At 45.9% G+C, this 22099-nt stretch overlaps 1 protein-coding gene across 1 annotated transcript in view; it reads right to left on the bottom strand.

Annotated features, from left to right (window-relative positions):
- LOC119440814 (parathyroid hormone/parathyroid hormone-related peptide receptor-like) overlaps positions 1-12328 on the bottom strand; it is a 1097515-nt gene extending 1085187 nt beyond the window's left edge. The window contains exon 1 of the mRNA XM_049662649.1: positions 11180-12328. The gene's annotated coding sequence lies outside the window, so the exon portion shown is untranslated. The remainder of the gene's footprint in view (positions 1-11179) is intronic.
- Between the last annotated feature and the right edge of the window lie 9771 nt (positions 12329-22099).

Raw genomic sequence — 22099 nt, 5'->3', positions numbered from 1 at the left:
GCACAATAGATGACTCAGGCAAAGTAGGATCTGCTTGCAGTAACAGCCGTCTCTTCTTGTAGAAATAGTCAGTTAGTGAACTCGAGCGTTGTTTGAAAAATATAGCTTTGTCCCATCGGTCCACCGGGTTCTGATCAAAAGCGGAGATAACAATTGCTCTCCACTGATCCCAGGCGTCGTCCTGATGGTCTGTTAAGCGGAGCTCATACCATTTCTTGGCATTGTGTACAAGAAACAGCCTCATATTTAGCACTTTATCCTCTGACGTCACCCAGCAGTTCTTTTCACAAGCGTATTCAAAGAACTTGAGCCAAGTGGGTGCCGACGCGGTCGTCCCGTCGAACATGTCCGGCTTCACTAATTCAGCTTTGGGACCATTGTTAGCACGCAGAGTCTCTGTTAGCATAGCAAGCAGTTGTCCATGTTGCTCAATTTGAGACGCCTGTACTTTCAACATCTGCTCCATAACCGTAGCAATGTCCTGGCTATTGTCATTTCGAAAGGGCTTCCTACTTGATAACTGTCTGAAGTGCTCTTCATAGTCGGATTTTGATATTGATCTTCCATACACCTCGGCTGACGAGATCCGCCTCGGTGACTTTAGCCTTGCAAGACCGTAGAGGCTTGGGCTAGTCGGTACATACTCGATAAGGAAACAGCGCAAAAAAACACAAAGGAGACACACACCAGCGCTGACTGACGACTGAATTCTTTATTCAGAAAGGAACACATATATACCAAAAGAAAAAGAAAGAAAAGAAGGGTAGATCACTGCGCATGGGCAAAAAATAGACACCGATTAGATTTGGATTTCCCGCGAATTATGACGGTTCCGGAAATATGTTAGTTCTGCCTCAGACAAGGCCACAGACGGAGTGCTGACGCACGTGCGACGCACCATTTCTTGCAATGGCAGCAGCCTCAAAGATTTCTCGGACACACGCGTCATGGTAGCGTTTGCGGATCGTGCACTGCGAAAAGTCCTGGATTACGGCACAGATCACAAACACTGTTTGTGACCTTTCTGAATAAAGAATTCAGTCGTCAGTCAGCGCTGGTGTGTATCTCCCTTCTTGTCGTGTTTTTTTGCGCTGTTTCCCTATCGACTTTAGCCTTACTTGCGATGAACTGGAGCAGGCTGGGTGACGTCGCTGTCTCTTGGACCTCGACTTGTTCTTCGGCTTGGTATGACGTGACGTACGGTTGGCCGGCTGTAGTAGTACCTCGTACTTCTATCCACATCCTTTCGGGCTGCGCCAAATGCAAAATAAAGGATCCGAGACTGATCAACTTTTTGATGATGATGTTGGTGATGTACCTCTGTAATGGCTCGCACACACTAAGGGGGATAGGCCAAGAATTGGGCGGCAGTGGGAATGCTAAAGAAAATTCATATTTGAAAACAAGAAAACAAGAAACGCCAAGTAAAAGAAAAAAAAGGCAGATGTCGCAATAACTAGATTACCATGCAAGCGAGGAGACAGACCAACTGTTTTCATTCGATCATCTTCTTCTTCGTCTCTCTCTTCACTTCGTCTTCTTCTTTTGACCGGGACGTTACAGTATATACAGACGTGTTTCCCGTACTCACTCATTATTCTGCTCCTGTAGTTGTTCTGTGTGTCCGCTGTGTTTGCTGCCAACGACGACCGCCGTGTATACATCAAGATGAACATCGGACGCTTGTGAACTGTTCGGAAACAGTTGTTGCTGTCTGTATGTCAACTTTATAATTGTTGTCCCTCTTTTCTGTACTTTTTGTTTGACGTTTTTCTCTATTTTTTATATTATCTGTGAAATAAGAAAAGAGGAGTAGCAGGCGCTAACAGGCACCAACTAATGCATGCAGTTAATGCAGCAGCTAATAAAGAAAACGTCGTCTGGAGCAGGCCGAATGGCAGGAGCCGATGATGCTGAGTAGGGTAAGACAGTGTCGCAGCTGAATGTATTAAATGGCGTGCAGTGACACCCAAACAAGGTTCTCACTCGCCTTGTATGCAGGGCCGCCTGTAGCGCATATTGTGTTTCCAAAGTTCCGTGCAGCAGACAGAGTAGCTAAGTATACCTGGTAGTGAATCTCTCGGTTTCCTTCTGCACTTCGTCATGACAGTCGTGTGTAAAAGCGTTTTCTCATTCTTACTGTGAGCTTCTGCTAAACTGTGAAACCACCAATGCGCTATCTTCTCTTCATTTGCGCGACAACGGGAAAAGAAATGCGCCTGTTTCGCGTTGGAGAGCATCCAAAGTGCTCGAAAAAATGAGGCACATTGAAATTGCGGAATCTGGCATGCCTTAATAGGACACGAGTAAAGGAGTGAGCACAACAAGTGCAATAAGTCAAGAGCGCGTTTCAAGGATCGCTTTGCGCAGCTTAGGAATGCACTCATTTCAGCTAGCACACGTGTTCAGTTCGGTGGCAAGCCAACGCCCGTTTCCTGAACGGCGTCTGTTGCCAATAGATGCAAGCATAGATACGAACAGCTCAGCGGTGGCTCTACGAATCACAGATATGCGCAGCTGTCATGTACGCACCTTGCTTTGCGCCTTATAACGAGGAAAGTTTACGCGGATGAAACGGCCACGGCGAAGACGCTGAAGTGACACTTTGCTCTTAATGAGCGGGGGATGAAAAGGCGTGGAGACCTTCACGTTCAGAAGGTCGAGCCTTGTCGTCGTTCTGAGATTGTTGAAGGTCACGGACATTTGGTGTGCTTCTCAGAAGCGTGCGTCTAGCTAAAGAGAATATATGCAGCAGAGAAGAACGATGTATTAAAAAAAACAGAAATAGCGACACCTATCTTTTACGAAAAATGTCGAACACGTTCTCAAATTTAGTTGCGGAGGGGGGGGGGGGGGGGGGCGCTTCTTTGTGGAATGTTATTTACTTTCACACGCTGTGCAAATGCAAGTTTAGAACAGCCTTCAGTCCATTCGAGTATATTTTGGAATTGCAGTCTTCTCGGATCTCTATGCCCAGGGGCCGTATTCTGTAACGCTTCGGTTTTCGAAGACTTCGGTTTGCATGCAGCGATTGGTCGCCGCCTGGGTGACGCCATCGCTTCAGGGCGCCAACGCATTTTTTGATGACGTCACACACATGCCAATCACGCGGAAACCGAATTTGTCGTCTGCTACGAAGCGAAGCCGCGCGCGCTGCTTCGGTCTGATCCGAAGCGCGGTGTGCCGTGTGCAGGCATGCCGTGTGCACGGGCGAGATCGCGGCACTCGGAGCAAAATGACGGCGTGTGCGGTGCCTGTGGAGCCTGTTATCGTGCTTTTAGCGAGCCTCCGTGATAGAAAGCGACGACCTCGACGTCGACAAGACGCCTTTGAGATGACAGACGAGGAATTCAGGCGACAATTCAGATTCTCAAAAGAGACAGCGCTCCGACTGTGCGAGGAACTTGAGTGCTTATTGGGGCCGCAACGCGAAGTTAGCGTACGACGTCCCACCTAGCGGCATAAATGGGTAAACCGAAGTAAACAAAATTCGTTAGGTCACTCGCCACCAGTACAACTCACACACGTTTCGTAATGAAAAATATAAACCTCATCAATACCATGAACAAATTATTTATATTTACCAAGAAGCGCTCGTACATTGCTATATTTTTACTCGGTTTGTGACGTTCACTGCCGCAAACAAAACCTTCGCGCCGATTGGCCTCTGTACTTCCACTTGTTTTCATTACGTCAACGGACCACCCCAATGTGACGCCACCGCCAAACCGAATCCTTCGAAAACCAAAGCGTTACAGAATACGGTCCCAGTTTCTGCTGTTCATCTAAAACGAGACTCGCTTACGCCGTCTATATAGTAGTGATTTACATTATGTACTGGTCCTTCATGCAAGTAGAACCAAGCAGAATGCTTTCAAGTAGGGCAGCGCCGTGGAGACTTAATAGCTTCACATGATTAGGCTGGGTATCGCTACGTTCTGAAGTAATCTAATCGCACTTGGAAATAATTTTAATATTGTGCTTGAATGAAGCTAATGCGTTCAGAATTCCTCGCAGGCTCATTTTGGCCAAGTCTAGGTTTGTTGCGCAATAGATCAGGGCACACGATTCGCTAACGTTAAACATCCCTTGCGTTGGTAGCGACACCAGAGCGCGCGTTTTAATCTGATTCTACCCAAATGACGTCAGTGCAACGACAGATATGACTCGCGTAACTCATTCACGCAGCTCCATCACTGCAGTAACTTATGAGACAGAGAAAACGCCGGCTGTAATGAAGGTGCCTTTACCTTTACCTTCTTCATCTCTGTGTGCTTCATTATTTTCTGAATGTGCGCTATGCATAACTACAGCTAAATCAAAGTATAAACCCGAAGAGGTATGAGCTGGACTGATTTAACGCCAGCGAACTGTTTTCGTCTACAAAGCTGCCTAACGCGCAGTACTTTGCAAAGCACGAGTGTTCTTTTAGTACGTAGCACTTATCGCGTACGCGCACGCGTCTTACTTTACGGAGCAGGGTGCCATTGCTTGGCGCTTCGTAAAACGGGTCTTTTGGCTTGAGACAGGTGCTGCACATTCTCCGCGTCGATCACGCGTGCACGCTATACGTGTCTCGTGATTGGAGGTATTGCGGCCTCAGCATGACCGCATTCGAATCTCCCGCTTGGAGTTTTGCCTGAAGGCGCCGAGAGCATTGCGCTCGTCGGACACGCGCGGTGCATCCGATGCGCGGAAGCAACAGCGACCTGGCAGCTCACCGCAAGCGGGATGGTACCACGCACGAGACCAATGCAATATCGTCGGCGTTTGTGGAACGAAGGGATTTACTGCCTCGACCAATGCACAGCCGGATGGCTAGTGCGTGTGCCAGAGCGGAAGGTAGTCTGGCTGTCGAGCCGATTGACGTGATGGTGAGCCTTCTTTCCAGCGAAGCGCCACCCTTGTGTGACATCCGCGCGCGGGCGTCGTCGACAGAGTTACAGAACGCACACGACGTGAACGTCACATGATCTCTCAGTAAGGACGCCGCTTCGGCACTGAGTCGTAGTTTTCCGGCTAAATTTTTAAGTGAATTGAGCCGCAAGGCTGCCGATGGAGCAAACAGTTCTGTCACTGCATGATAGCTGCGTATAAATCCGATATGACTGTTCTATTGTTTGAAATATCGCCACATCACGTCCTCAAAGTGCGCCAAATGCGAGATCGCTTGTCGGCTGATCTGTAAAGAATTCCATAGGGTCCGGGCAGTTTACTCGTTATATCGCAGCTTGGTTTTGCGAGGAGCATTGCCACTACGGTCTTGCTTTCGACCGACGAACCGCAAGCAGTGTTAAATGAAAAGCATTGCTTGGTGAACATTTGCAACTTTGACAGTCTCTATCTATCTAGCTCCCTATGTCTTTGTGCTCTCATGGTAGTTTCATTAACTTGGTATGTACCAAAATTGGCATAGTATGACAAGAGTGCATGACGAACATAAATGATAGGTCATGACATGAATATCACGGTTATACTAGGAGAATGTCAGCAAACTTGAAAGTAGAAAAAATCGAGAAGCAGACATAGACAAAGCGACAGGAAGGTGGCTCTACTAACAACTGAACTTCATACATGAAAACGACGTCCCCTAAGTCCGTACTGAACATGCGCAAGGCACAGCATAACAAAAACACAGACAACACCTTATCTATACACGTCTACACTGATCAAGAAACAAAAGCTCTTTCTTGGTAAGGAACACAGATGGCGCGCTCACACACTTCTCGGGGCCAAGTTGATGAATGCGATAGGCTTCAATCAGCTCCCTTTCCTGCCGAGCCTTCCCCAAGATTGAAACGTCACTGAAGATGGGATTACAACCGCGCTCCTTACAATGTAGCGGAAGATTACCTCCTGTGGGTATTAGATCATTCACACAGCGACCGGTTTGTCCTATGTAATCTCTACCACATTGCAAAGGAATACTGTACACTACACATGTGTCGCACGTGCGGTGCTTCGCGACATGCTTGGTATTGCACGTACTCTTTCGCAAACTGTGCTGCGAGACCTTCATGCACAGTTTTGCTAGCTTACAAGGCGCAGAACAAACCAATATGACGTCGTTTCTTGCCGCAACCTTTTTCAATCTGTGTGGAATGCCATGTACATACGGCATAACCACCAAGTTGTTTTTTATTTTGTCTCGCTCTTCGCGAACCCCTCTGTTTTTCATTTTCAAACGCTTGTGCACAGATTCAGCCACTGCAGTGATCAAAGTCCTTGGATAGCCTGCCGCTAACAGTCTCCTCTCTTGCTGGGAGGCACTGTCTTGCATTAGATGCGTACAACTATTTTCCACCGCATTCGACATACACAAAAAGCTTATGCCACGCTTGACCAGTTTCGAGTGAGCGGATTGGTACGGTAGCAACGTCTTTTTAGTTCGCGGACTATAAGCCCAGCATATGTGACCTTGAGTATGAAAGGTTAGAGTCAAATCTAAATACCTGATGGAATTTTCTTGTGGTGCTTCGAGGGTGAAACTAAGAAGTCGAGAGCAATGCTGAAAAACCGATAAAATACTGCAAATGATGTCAGTGAGACAATAACTTCGTCCGATATCTAAGAGAACAAGGAAATCATCAACATACCTACAAACACGGACAACACGGTCGTCTACTTTCAAGTTTGCTGGCATTATCCTAGTATAACCATGTACCAACTAGCCCAACAAGTCACTCTCATGAATATCATGACATGAGTGTCATGTAGGTCATGAAACAGCCGCCTACGTCTTCGCGCTCTCATCGTCGTTTCGTAAACTCGGTAGGTACACTGCTTCGCATACCATCGATTCCTACCGGGCGTGGGATCTGCCGGCTTTTTCTTTTTAGTGTTTCTATCCTGAAACATGGGGTTCGCACTCCTTCCAGAAAATTCGATGACTTGGTTACTTGCTCTCCGTGACAGTGACCTTGCCAGGGTCAGGAGAGTGGCCTTCGCGCTGGTCCCCGCTTCCACGAAGGGTGGCAGTTGTAGTCGCTTTTAAGTGACCTTTGTCATCGCGTCAGTGCCGGTGTCGGGTCTCGTCGCCAGGTAGACGGCCGCTGATGAAGGGGGTGGCATCGGGGGAAGCACCCAAAGGATGCGCTCCGCCGATTTGGGGCGCTTGTTTGCCTGTCACCGTCGGTGTCGGGTACTGTTGCCGTCTGAGCGACGCTGATGAAAGGGGCTCAAAAGGAATGAAAGGGCTGCTTCGATGGAAACAACCGAAGAATGCGCGCTGCTGATTCGGGACGCAACAGTTTTCTCCTAAGGACTTAGATTTCCTGCGTAAGCGGTGACAAGTTGTTCTGGTAAGTTATCGCGGGTCATAAATATGGTTCGATAGTGTGAATTTATTCGCGCATGTTTGTCAGTGCTTCCACGTGATCTATGTCTGCTATGGCGCATGTGGTATATAAGTGGTCTGCTTTTGAGAATAAACATCGTTGTTGCTAATAGCGCTGTGTGTGTGTTTTTTTTTTCCTTCTTCCTTCTTGTGTCCATGATACGTTTCGCGCTGCATCAAAAGCATTCCTAATGAATCACGAACAAGCCCCCATCGCTACCCTTGTTACTTTATAACAAAGTTCGCTTGTTTTTCAAATGCACTGATGCGTAAGCTCCTGACAGCTGTTGGCCTAGAATAACGCCAAGCGATTTCTGTTGCTTCACAGTTATGATGCTTTGCCTTTGAAAATGAAAATGTTCCATTTGCCGCGTAGTGAAAGGCAAAGCAACCTTAGCATAAGCTAGAGCCACGCCCCTTTCCTTTAGGAAGTTGTCAATGACAGAAATACATTTTTGCAATATTGTCACGTAGTAGTGACGCTGAAGAAAACCGTCGTAAAACTGTGTATGACGAAACTGATTCTTTATTGGGCGAACTAAAGTCCCTATATAAGAAAAGTACCGCCATCCTTTGATAAACGCCGCTTCTCTCTCTCCTGTATCTCCGATGGGACGATGATAGCGCGCGCTTTTCACTTCTTTATATTTTCTTTTTTTCCGCCTCAGAGCCATGTTGAAAGTCCTCTGCGCAGCCGCAGTCGCCGGCGGCGTCGGCAGCGCGCGCCCGGCCTGAAAGCTTCAACGTGGACTTTCTAGGTGCGCCACCGTCGACTTGGCTTTCGCAAGCAAAAAGTAAAGAAAAAAGCAAGCGCTTTAGGAGAGGAGGCGGCGGAGGAAAGAGTAGATGGCGGTACTTTTCTTATATAGGGACTTTAGGGCGAACCTGTGCCCACAAAAGCAAGCTACACTCAAAGCACAACGATAGCGGCGAACACAGTCGACGATCGTCGAAAATCTGATCTGCGGTGAAACGCGCCGGCTTTTATACATGAGTCATCGAATGTTCCAGATTAATCCCTGGTACGCGCATGTGTCTTCCAGAAAGTTCTAGACAATTCGCGTCGGTCATACAATCAGATAACATAAGCGTCGGTGAAAACGGGCAATGGAAAGAAGCATCGATAACGTTCTAGAAACTTCTGATACAGGCGCGTCCTGCGCCGAGCGACAACCTTTTACATTTGTTAGCCGGCGGAAAGCGGCCACCGGTGAAATATAAACATGTATACGTGTCAATATCTACTGAAGCCCATCTCTACATGGACTTCTACCATTGCACAATCGAAGAGAAACAGGCTATGCACACTGCCCTGTGGGATACCCTGAGCGACGATTTGATTACTTTGTCCTTGAATAGTTTCTATATATTTTTCTTTCATTTGTAAATTAGGAAATCTATCGAGGAGATGGATTACATATACCAGTCGCCAACATATTAACAAGCACATGAAGCACGTGTACATGAGTTACAATGCAAAATAATAGTTTAATATGTTGAAAGACTGTTTGAAAGTACCTTCATGTTACGCCTAACCTTTTTCTTTCCATCGCTTTGAATGTTATGTTCATTTAATGGCACAATGCAGTAGGATTTTTTTACTCGACCTAGCGCAAGGCTTCCATCGACAAAACAAGATGTTAACATGTAATTATGATTTTATCTAAAAGTAAAAACAAAAAAGCCAGCAGATCCCACGCCCTGTGGGAACCGTTGTTGTGCGAAGCAGAGTGCGGGGAGCCGATCAAGTTAACGGAACGACCATGAAAGCACCAAGACGTAGGCAGCTGTTTCATTACTTACATGACACGCATGTCATGACATTCATAGAATGACCTATCATTTATGTTCAAACCTATGTCAGTGGCTTTTGAGTGGTAATCTCTTTTCGCTGAGTCATTGTAATTTTTGCTGATTCATGCTCATGACTATGACTTCTACCATCATCATTTGTTTTTTTTTCACTTAGTACCCATGCCCGCACTCATTTCAGTGGTTTTTGAGTGTCAATCTTTTTCGAGTCATTGTCATTTTTGCTAAGTCATGCTCCGGGCTATGACTCCTGCCATCATCCTCTAGTGCTTCCTTCACTTAAGACCCATGTCAGAACCCATTTCAGTGGTCTTTGAGTGTTATTAATTTTGCGCTGGGTAATTGTTATTTTTGCTAAGTCATGATCATGAATATGACTACTATTTTATCTTTAAGTATTTCCTTCATTTAGTACCCGCGTCTGAATCGATTTCAGGGGTTTTTGAGTGTTAATCTTTTTTCGCTGAGTCATGCTTATGACTATGACTTCTACCAGCATCATTTAGTCTTTCCTTCACTTAATACACATGTCCGAACCCATTCCAGCTACATACCAAGTTAACGAAGCGACCATAATAGCACCAAGACGAAGGCGGCTGTTTCATGACCTACATGACACGCGTGTCATGACATTCATGTCACGACATATAATTTGTGTTCGTCATATACTCTTGTCATAGTATGCCAATTTTGGTACATACCAAATTAACGAAACTACCATTAGGATACCAACACGTAGGCGGCTAGATAGATGAATAGATACTGTCAAAGTGGCAAATGTTCGCCAAGAAATGCTTCGCATTTAACAATCTTTTTATGTGCAACGCAGGACTTGCAGTGACCGGATATAAACATTTCGAATTGTTAGGGCAACGTTGCGAATGCTGAGTATTCCGCTACTCTCGATACCTAAAGCAATAATTGCCACATTGTTGCGATATTACACGGCGCATTTCTGCAAGATGTTTTTCCCGTTTGCATAAGTATCGTTCACGAAAACACACTTAGTTTCTGTTATGTAACTTGAACGCCTGGATTTGTCGAAAGGGGATGGTTTTGTTTCATTCAGAGTGAGAAAAACCCGTGCGAGAACACTCATGCGAAAACACCCACGTGAAAACCACCCGTGTACTTAGATTTCGGTGCACGTTAAAGAACCACAGGTGGTCCAAATTATTCCGGAGTCCCCCCCTACGGCGTGCCTCATAATCAGATCGTGGCACGTAAAACCCCATAATCTAATCTCTAATTGATGATAATTTGCTTAGTGAAGCCAGAGAGCTCGTATAAGTTAGAGATCAAGTCCATACTCTCCTGGTGAAGCTCTAGGATAGAACGCAGTTCCTCGTGTCAGCTTATGAGTTGCCCCTGAAAAAGGCAGCGGGCCTGGAAGCGAACGAGTTAATTTGAACAGTCGATAAAGAATTAGTCACATGCAGAGTGCACGAGAGAAAATCTCGGCGGTTTCAGGTATCGCTCAGAGAACCACACGACACTGCTTGAGTGTTCAAGAAAGTATTTGTGGACAACTTGCATAATGATAGTGAAAATTAGGATATTTATTAATTCAAACTAGTATAAATGTTTTAGTATCCTTCGAAAAACGCACTCAGAAGGCTGTTTCAGGTCAGGTCTAAAAGAGTAACGAAAGTGAACAAAGATGCTTAGAGACGTACAAACGAAACCCGAAGCAAAATCACCATTGTCACCAAAAGCTGAGGAAGGAAATAGCAATGTAGTCTCGTTGACTTGACCGATAAGCAAAGTTTTTGTTTTTTCCGGACATGGTTTGCTTAGAAAGCGCGTATTCTTTGTGTATTTCAATCCAGTATCACTGGTTTGAAACGGCGTCATGTTCTGTATAACTGAGAAACGCCATCGTCTGGTTACCTTGTGGAATTAGGCGCAATGCACCCTTGAAAGTTGTACAATGCGTGTTTTTCGGATAAAAAACAGTAAGCTGTCTTCCGTTAATCTCTCATGCACGCGAGAAAACTGTCTGATGATGTAAAGTACTACGACGTCACTCACCTGAGTCCGAAATTAGAAGACTTTGTGTTGTCTTGACAATGGCGAAGCTAGTGAGGGAGGCTTTCTCTCGAAGAAGGTCCAAACTTGTAGGATCCACTCACAGCGTAAAAGCGTTGTTGGCCGGCCTTTGTTTAAAGTTGTGGTTCGTATAGGGCGTCGAAAGCTCAATGGGTCGGAACTCTATTGGCGCACGGAGTCAGAAAGCACAGCTATGAGAAAACTCGGACCATTCTCACCATGTAGCCCAGACACAATATATTTTGGGAGGACGTGTATTGAAATGGGCCCCTTCATGTGACCAATTAGCGATTTCTTAACAGCACAAGCGACCAATATGGGCGACTGGTCCCGCGATTGTTTCACATTTCGGGTAGTGTCCGTAGCGAACTGACACTGCTTATACAGTTGAGGTGGTTTGGTGTTGCGAGGTGTCTAAGGCGGCATTATTATTATTATTTTTGCAAGCCGGTGCACAGCGGAGAATTCTTTCTATAGCTTCACGTTGGTGAGTCAGTTGCCTTCTTTCCTGCCTCGCTTCTTCAGAACGGTGTACACAGCCCTCCTGTGGTGCCGGGTGGCCACTGCAACCTTTTCTGCGACCTGTCTACTTCGGCGTCGTCTGCTTTTCAACTGGCGGTCATACTCTGTAGTAAAAGGGGTAGGGGCCAACTTTTCCGTGCTTATTGCGAAAAACGGATGTTGCTGCGTTATTCGCTGGTGGGACTAGGTAAACACTTAATGGCCGACACAACACTAGAGCTACACGAAGGCCTTAAGATTTACTTTTTCACGGCACTATACTATATGTTTCTATAAAAGCTGTGCAGATGTCCCCAATTTCTTTTTTCCATAAGTGGAGGCAATTGCTGCCGGATGTGGAACGAGACGGCTGCTCGCGTCTTCTGACGATACACAGTGACTGCCGATTGTTGCTGGTAAATGGTCCGCTCAGCGGAGTAAATGAGAAGAAATCGCCGATGGGTCACACAAAACACCGTCAGCACCGAACAGGAGACGAGGCTCGCTGCGCTCGGAGACGAGGGGCGGCGAAGCGCGTGGCAAGTCAGGGCAGAACGCGTCCGAGGCGGGCGCTTCACGGCCGGCGGTAGCAGCAACCGCGCACGCTGCGCGTCGTCCGGCGGCACTGACGGGCGGTTCCGTTCTGCAACGCAATGAGCGCGCGCGCCGGAGAGCGGCGGCGGAGGGGTCGCTGCTATCGATGTGCCCTCACAAGCGCCCCAGTGACGTGGGCGCCAACAAATGGCGCCTTCAAGAGGCGAACAGAAAACGTCAGCTAGGAAAGCAACCCTCGCATACTGCTGCGCCGCCACTCTGGTACGTGCACCAACTGGCCCAGCAACGTGTATTAGACAGCTGAGAAATCAATTCTACCAGGGAGGTATTCTGTATGAGTCCACCTACTGGACATGGCCATTTCGTCTGCTGTTCTCATTGGCTGGTGGGCTGGGGTGCGTATTAGCACGTGCCACGCATCACAGCCAATGAGCACTTCAGCAGCAGACATAATGGACATGTCCAGTAGGTGGACTCATACAGAATACCTCCCTGGTCCGACGAAGCAAGTGCACAGGCGTGCAATTTGATCATAGAGAGTGTTTTGTCGACTTTCTAGCAGGAAGGCTTTCGGGGCTGGTGAGCGGAGCGTTCTCTCAGCCCGCCTCACGCGTATATATATATTCAAGGTATGTGAAACATCCCTGCTGACTTCTGTGTAGCTCCTCTATTTTGTGAGCTCTGAAGCAATAACGTGGAAGCTTTTTAAAGGCGAAGCATTTCTTTGCGAACATTTGCTACTTTGACAGTATCTATCTATCTCTCTATCTAGCCGCCTACGTCCTTGCTCTCTCATGGTCGTTTCGGTAACATTGTATGTTTGTATGTGCCGAAATTGGTATACTATGACAACAGGATATGACGAACATAAATGATATGTCATGACATGAATTTCATTACATGCGTGTCATGTAGGTCATGAATCAGCCGCCTACGTCTCGATGCATTCATGATTGTTCCGTTAACTTGGTAGGTACCAAAATTGGCATAGTATGACTAAAGTGTATGACGAACATAAGTGACAGGTCATGACATAAATGTCATGACATGCACCCGCCGTGGTTCCTCAGTGGCTATGGTGTTGGGCTGCTGAGTAGGAGGTCGCGGGATCGAATCCCGGCCACGGCGGCCGCATTGCGATGGGGGCGAAATGCGAAAACACCCGTGTACTTAGATTTAGGGGCACGTTAAAGAACCGCAGGTGGTCCAAATTTTCGGAGTTCCATACCGCGTGCCTCATGATCAGATCGTGGTTTTGGCATGTAAAACCCATATTTTTTTGTAATGACGTGCTTGTCTTATAGGTCATGACAATGACCCAGCGAAAAAAAATAACACTCAAAAACCACTGAAATGGGTTCGGACGTGGGTACTAAGTGAAGGAAACACTAATGATGCTGGTAGAAGTCATGGTCATGAGCATGACTCAGCAAAAATGACAATGACTCACCGAAAAAAGGTTAACACTCAAAAACCTCAGGAATGGGTTCTGACGTGGGTACTGAGTGAAGGAAGCACTAAAGGATGATGGTAGAAATCACAGTCATGAGCATGACTCAGTATAAATGACAAGGACTCAGCGAAAAAGATTAACACTCAAAAACCACTGAAATGGGCTCGGACGTTGGTACTAAGTGAAGGAAACACTAAAGGATAGTCGCAGAAGTGATAGTCATAAGCATGACTCAGCAAAAACGTCAATGACTCAGCAAAAAAGCTTAACACTTAAAAACCACTGAAATGGGTTCTGACGTGGTACTAAGGGAAACACTAAAGGATGATGGCAGAAGTCATAGCCATGATCATGACTGATGAAAAATGACAATGACTCAGAGAAGAAAGATTAATACTCAGAAACCACTGAAATGGGTTCGGACGTGGGTACTAAGTGAAGGAAACACTAAAAGATGATGGTAGAAGTCATAATCATGGGCATGACCCAGGAAAAATTGCAATGACTCAGTGAAAAAAGATTATTACGGCAATGTGTTCGGACGTAGACATTAAGTGAAGGAAAAGGCATTTTGACGGTCGAAGTCATAGTCATGAGCATGACTAAGGCTTTCGCCTTAAGGTTTCTTCGGTGTAGCTGAAGGGACTCCTGAGGACTCATAGCATGAATTTCATCACATGCGTGTCATGTAGGTCATGAAAGAGCCACCGACGTCTAGGTGCTCTCATGGTCGTTTCGTTAACTTGGTAGGCTGCCCGCACACTGCTTCGCATAACATCGATTCCCACGGGGCGTGGGATCTGCCGGATTTTTTTTTTCATAGCGTCTTGTATTACAAGAAACGCACGAAAAATCGCGTATAGCATTTTACCTCTACAGCGAATTGAATTCAAGAAAATGCACTGCCTTCATAAATGTAACACCCTGAGCGCTTGACTATAGCGAAATTACATACACAATATGGCGTGCAGATAATGAGCCACTGACTACGAAGCCTGCTCAACGAATTCAAGTAGGAGCTTTAATTCAGGGCCACCACAGAGTTTCTTATTCAAGTAGACCTAAAGCGCAGAAATGCTCTTATGAGAAAAGTTCTCGACTGTATCGAAATAAATTTATTGCATTTGACAGAGGTAAGTAAATTCTAGTTTTTCTATGCAGGGAAATATTGGTTTAGGGCCTGGAATCCTCTACAAAAATTTCCATAAACTCCCAAATCAGGAAAATGAACCACGAAGTTTACAAATCAGTAACTCTCTACCAAAAACATATCGCTGTTCTGTAAACTGCATCTGTTACTTTGATATATGAATTTACAGCTTTTGGGAAAATATTACAATATTTACGAGAGTTTTGCAAAAATCTTACTCACAACAACGCGGTATATTTCAGTTCGGTCTATTATATACGCTGTTTTTGTCCGCTTTAGATGCATTATTAAGGGAAGTTTACAGAACTTTTTATTGCTGGGTCCCATTGTTGCATAGTCAATACTTGAGTTCGGTTTCTTATTTTTTATATTTTCCATAATTTTACTTATAAATGGACAGCGTTAATAAAAAATATGCTTCATGCACTATATCTTTACGTTTTTTTTAAGTGCACCCAATCTCAGTTGGGTCGGTGAAGTGGTTGTCGAGAAAAAGTGATTTCTCTTTTCCCATGCATTTAGACAAAGGCCCGGGAGCTAAAGGTTTTTTCAAAGCCAAATCAATGTAGTTGCATGTCAGATACGCCTGAAATTTTCAGTTTTGTTGTCACCCTATCAGTATGCGATTTTTGTTTTCACGCTGCACTTTGCTGCAGCCGTTGTGAAGAAGTTTCCTGCTAGTTGTCTTAAACATCTCCTTGTCATATTTCCTACAACCTTGTGTAAAATTGTTTGTGTAAGTAAATTAATTATCACTATTTAATATTACTGATATTCAAACATCAGAGATGTATTATCAAAAACGCCACATGATCGCTATTGCTTTGTTTGCGTTGTATCAGTACGGCGTAATTGCCTACCTTGAGGACCCGACTTGAATATGGTCATCGCTATTGTTTTGCAACTGCTTACTGGCTTACCACATGCGTTGATGATTACCACCCATGCTGACTGTCGTGCTGCCCTTAACAGACTAAAAAAATGTTGGCTGTAGCTTAACTAAGTTATGCCTGGGTGTGCGTAGCGAGAGGTACCGTGAATATCATTGTTTAGCTTGTTTCTGTGTAGGGTTACATCTTTATTGTTTAGCTTCGTACGTCTGAGTGTTTAGATTTGGTTGTTACGTCTCGTCAAGTTATGGCTACATTAAAGAATAGACATTTTTAATGTGTAACGCATTTATTTTGAAAGCCTTCATCTTGTTGTTTCTCAAGTGTCAGTGAGGCGGAAGGACAAGGGGTTGTCGTCCAGTGAGTTGAACACGTTTCGGGTGCTATCCTCATCTGAATTCACTCACCTGGCCGCTTCGTACTTACGACGCTTCTCGAGGCGTGCGGCTCCTTTTTCCTCCGCCTCCTCGGTTCACTGCCTCCTCTTGGTTTCGTTCCGACGATGAAGCCTGGCTTCTTTCAGTCTCTCCGACTCACTTTCCATATCTGCCGACGAATCCCAACGAGCCACCCTTTCTATATATATGATGCAACGATGGCTCCTCCTCTGTTGTTGCAACGCGGTTCCACCGGCTCCTCCTCTGACGTCATGCGAAATGGCGCGGCAAGCGGCGCTGCCAGCTGCGGCGGTTGCTAGGCAACGGCTCAGCTCGCGGTGCGGCCATCGGCCACAGCGAAACGGCGAGAATATGGCCAGTGTAGCTCTCGCTACAAAAAAATTCAGAGCCCTTCCGCTGTCGAGAAAATGGGGGTAAGCGAAGCTTGTGGCAAGACGACGCTGTCACGGGCGTTCCGCTTCATTTGCCCTAAACTCAGGATCGGCGGCTCTTCGCTGACGTTTCGCCTAGGCTTCGGAAGCTCTCACGCTAGAATCGGACGACAACCTTCGCCTACCCCCATTTTCTCGACAGTGGAAGGGCTGGTGAAATTGTCTCTTTGGGTCCCACTTGTGACAAGGGTAGTTCAAGGGCGTGTTACAGGTCCCAGAGCCCACAGGGGTATGTGCCATTAAGCTTGGACTCTTCCTGCACTATCACCAGGATCGGCCCACTTTTCAGCATGACGCCACCACCACTTGTGAGCCTATATAGCTTCGCTTTGAAAGTAGTGATGGTGTTTCTCAGCTTGTGTGTAGCATCATTTATATCAACAGCAAAATGAGATGTCGTGATGCCTTATAGTAGGTACCTTCGCATGTAGTTAATGCCAGAAATTACTAGGCTGATCAGCTGACATTTCCCTTATTTATTTAAAGGTGGAAACACAATGTGATTCGCAAGTAAAACGGCTGGTTCAATAGCCGCTTATAACTGCTCATCGAAGAATCTTTTAAAAGCAGGGAACATACTATCTAACATTGCCTGAATGCACATAAACTAGAACAATGAAGGGAAATTTGTATAAGTGAAACATGGGCGACTTTGTATGCGTTGTACATGATAAAAAAAGTCACAGACCTGCGCGGCACACGCAGCACAGTCACAGCATAAGCTGGCAGAGCGGCTCAAGAGTAGCTCCAATTTCGGCATCACGCACAACAGGGTCTTCGCGGCAAAGTCTCTACGCCTCGTTTTGACGAGAACGATCTGAACTGTCCGCCCAGCCGTCCCCGGCGAGCTGCGGCTTGTAATGCTCTCTGCACAGCAGTCTGCGGAGCCCGATGATGCCTGGTTGTAGACGCGCACGTAGCTCTACGATTCGCTTCTTCAGCAGCGGTTCGTACCTTGCGAGGAGACGCTATAACGTGTACCGAAGAGGTATCCAGAATACGTGGCGCACATTTCACATCCCTTGACCCATGGCATGGTACGATGTTATTGTTGATGATGATGATGATAATGATTGTTTATTGAAATCTTCAAAATGGGCTGGTGACAAATAGTCACCTAGCCTACTTGAGTTAAACAGGTCCAGTTACATGCAGCATGTAATTGCTATATACAAATTACATGTCGGGCATGCTGCGTTTGCAGGCACCTTAACTAGATGGCGCCACCATACCGGCGGACGCTCGGAATCGCATTGATTGCACGCCGTATGAATCACATCTCGTCGTCTGCGCCTGCGCACGCTGCGTTTGCACGCGCCTTAACTAGATGGCGCCACCATACTGGCAGAGGCTCGGGTCGTCTGCGCGTGCGCGCCTGCATAGGGCGTCTTTATAGGTCATTTTTTTTTGCTGCCTGATAGCAAGCGCTTGCGTGGCTCTGTGGTAAAGTATCGGACTCCCGCTCAGCGGGCCTGGGCTCGATACCGGCGGGGACCGGGTTCTTTTTGTCGCATTTCCGGCCGCCAGCAGCGGCGGCGGCGCTGGCCACCATCGCGAACCGAAACGGCTATTGGAATGAGCCCATAACAGGTTACGCTGTAAAAAACGCGAACTGAAGGAACAGAAGGCGCCGCCGGAGGAGGAAATCGATAGGAGGAGCACTGACTAACAACTGTAATTTCATTGAAGCATACCACATGAAAAAAAAAAAAGAAAAAAGGAATAATTGCTGTGTTTTAGCGCACCGTCTTTGGCCATTCTTAAAAGAAGTTGCCTTATTGCATAACAAACCCTTTCGTTGACAACACAGCGCTCTACCTGTCGCGTTATTATCTATACGAGTTTTTTAAAGAAAGCCGGTGGGATGGTTGTTTAGGAGTTGTTTTCATATGCCGATGCGTGTAGCATGTCATCGTAGCACGCATATTGAAATGTCGTTAGTTGTAATCTTCCCCGGTAAAGTTACTGCGAATGCATTCCGAGTGTCTTCATATAGATGAAAGTGTACTTTAGAAAGACTTACGGTAGGGGATGGTCGTTTTTGCATTGTAATGAGAATAACTTAAAGCAAAAATCACAAAACCGTCAATGGTGAGCACTTTATAGAGTGCTTTATAACACAAGACCCATATCGTTAATTTTTCCATTGCAGCATATATGCGCCCTGGTACACCATCATCTCCCTGCGCAATACTGCATCATAATCACGCAGGTTAATGTGCGGCAGTCTTATAATCATACTCAGAATTGTGCAAGCTTGTGGCCACCTCGCCGATACAAAATGACACAATCTGTCCCACCATACTGCCTGGAAGACCGACCGAGACGTGATATTTTCCCGGTTATTCTTGTCTCCTGAAGTCGCGCCTCACATGCAAATGGGCACTGCTTCATCATTACGGTAGAGAGGGCGTGTGCGATATTTACTTATCCGCACCAGACGGCTGCCCGGCACCAGATGCAGACAGAACGATGAAACGTTCCATCAAACCGACGCCGGAATTCGATGCCGCCTGTAAGGAACTTTAGTGTCACGGCTGCAGGTGTGCCACGTGAAGAGAATGGACACGCGACGCCACATACAAATACACAATCGAAACTTATATTGGGAATCAATAATCAAAGTGCAGGCTAGAAATATGACAAACATAATGGCCCTCCCGTAGTCGACAGCAGATTTAAGTGGCTACCGGCAAATCAGATTGGTCGGAGATAATACTAGCCAGAATTTTAAAATGGATATACTACATTTTCGCAAGGGTACACCCCGCCGCACCACACAAACATCAGCGGCGCGCCATCTGTCGAAGGAGGTGGCGCAAAAACCCGCACCGGGAAACTCGCGGACAGCTGGCGTTGAAAAAAAAAAAAAAAAAAAAAAAAAAAAAAAAAAAAAAAAAAAAAAGCACAGGCAACTCTGTCTCAGCGCCAAAAGATAGCAGTCAAGTGCCCTGCCTTTTCAACGTTTAAACGTTTCTTGCTTTTGAAGCTGCAAGAAAGAGAGGTTTCTCTTCTTCGCAAGTTTCGCATTCGAGTGCCAATAAAGCCTGATTGTGCTCAGCGTCCCTTGTCGACCTCTCTTGGTATTTATTTGGCATATTAACATGGAACAGGCTTGTGCGTGTTCCAGGATCCATGACGTAATCCACCTCGTCACGCTTTTCGAGAACTGTCAATGGACCATTCCACGTAAATATCAGCTTGTTTCCGTCAGATAGAACACCCGACTTCAAATCTGAAGGCCGTAAGTTCGAACCCTACTCCAGTACAATACATTTTCAGGCATGGAGTGGTGCCTGACAGCGGCAAAAAAAAAAAAAAAAAAAACATATTGCCGAGAGTTAGTGGGGCCATATTAGATCAGGTGCAACCAAACTAGGCAGGCCCACTAAGCTTCATCAAAGTCACTCCCTCACCAGAGCAGGAATTGGCCTCCCTGGTGCAGTATTCGGCCACTACCTGCCTCATGACTCCGATAATTAACCTATGGCCCTCAGTCCCAATGGCTGCGGAGCACCTGACCAAGGCGGCGGTCAGATCTGCGACGTGGCAGAGGGTGCTAAGAATCTCTGGGTCCGGACAGGCCACCAATGGAAACTGAACCTGGCAACGTTTAACACGCGCACCCTATCGAGTGAGGCTAGCTGAGAGGACTATTTGGGGAGTTATTAGTCATTGCCTGGGATATTATTGGCCTTAGTGAGGTTAGAACAACTGGTGAAGCTTACACAGTGCTGACTAACGGCCACGTCCTCCGCTACAAAAGTCTTCCAGATAAGAGAGAATCCGGGGTAGGATTTCTAGTCTATAACAACATAGCGGGCAACATTGATGAATTCTACAGCATTAATGAGAGGGTAACAGTCGTCTTAATAAAGCTGAATAGGAGGTACAAAATGAAGGTAGTACAAGCCTACGCCCCCAACCTCCAGCCACGATGATAAAGAAATAGAACAGTTTTATGAAGATGTTGAATTAGCAATGAGAAAGGTGCAAACTCATTATACTATAGTCATGGCCGACTTCAATGCAAAAGTGGGGAAAAAGCAGGTTGGTGAGCAAGCAATTGGCAACTACGGCATCGATTCTAGGAATGCAAGAGGAGAGATGTTGGTAGAATTAGCGCACAGGAATAGGCTCCGAATAATGAATACATTCTTCAGGATGCGCAGCAACAGGAAGTGGACCTGGAAAAGCCCTAATGGAGAAACAAGGAATGAAATAGATTTCATACTCTCTGCCGATGCAAGCATAGTGCAGAATGTAGAAGTGTTAGGTAAGGTAAAGTGCAGTGACCATAGGTTAGTGAGGTCTAGCATTTCTCTCAATCAGTAAGAAGAAAGCTTGGCATAGGACACGGCAAGATGTTTGAACTCAAAGATAAGCATGGTAATATCATCAGCAATTTCGATGACATAGTAGAAGCAGCAGAAGAATTCTATACTGGCTGTACAGTGCCCAAAACAGCCAAGTTACTTTCATTCGAAATAGTGATGAACCGGATACAGAGGCTCCTTCTATAACTAGCAATGAAGTTAGAAGGGCCTTGAAAGAAATGACCAGGGGAAAAGCTGCTGGAGAAGATGGAATAACAGTAGATTTAATCAAAGATGGAGGAGATATTATGCTTGAAAAGCTTGCGGCCCTTTATACGCAGTACCTCACAACTTCAAGTGTACCAGAGAGCTGGAAGAACGCCAACATTATACTTATCCATAAGAAGGGAGACGTTAAAGAATTGAAGAATTACAGACCCATTAGCTTGCTTTCAGTATTGTATAAAATATTCACCAAGATAATTTCCAATAGAATCAGGGCAACACTTGACTTCAGCCAACCAAGAGAACAGGCTGGCTTCAGGAAGGGATATTCTACGATAGATCATATCTATGTCATCAATCAGGTAATCGAGAAATCTGCGGAGTACAATCAACCTCTCTCTATGGCTTTCATAGATTATGAAAAGGCATTTGATTCAGTAGACATACCATCAGTAATAGAGGCATTGCGTAATCAAGGGGTACAGGAGGCATACGTGAATATCTTAGCAAATATCTACAAGGATTCCACAGCTACCTTGGTTCTCCACAAGAAAAGTAGAAAGTTACCTTTTAAGAATGGGGTGAGGCAAGGAGACACAATCTCTCCAATGCTATTCACTGCATGCTTAGAAGAAGTATTCAAGCTCTTAGACTGGGAAGGCTTAGGAGTGAGGATCAACGGCGAATATCTAAGCATCCTTCGGTTTGCTGATGACATTGTCCTATTCAGCAACAATGGAGACGAATTACAACAAATGATTGAGAACCTTAATCGAGAAAGTGTAAGAATTGAGTTGAAGATGAATATGCAGAAGACAAAGATAATGTTCGATAGCCTGGCAAGGGAACAAGAATTCAGGATCGCCAGTCAGCCTCTAGAGTCTGTAAAGGAGTACGTTTATCAAGGTCAATTACTCACAGGGGACCCTGATCATGAGAAAGAAATTTGTAGAAGAATAAAATTGGGTTGGAGTGCATACGGC

Source organism: Dermacentor silvarum, chromosome 2 (assembly GCF_013339745.2).
Source record: "Dermacentor silvarum isolate Dsil-2018 chromosome 2, BIME_Dsil_1.4, whole genome shotgun sequence".
Taxonomy (NCBI): Eukaryota; Metazoa; Arthropoda; class Arachnida; order Ixodida; family Ixodidae; genus Dermacentor; species Dermacentor silvarum.
This window is presented reverse-complemented; position numbering and strand designations above follow the sequence as displayed.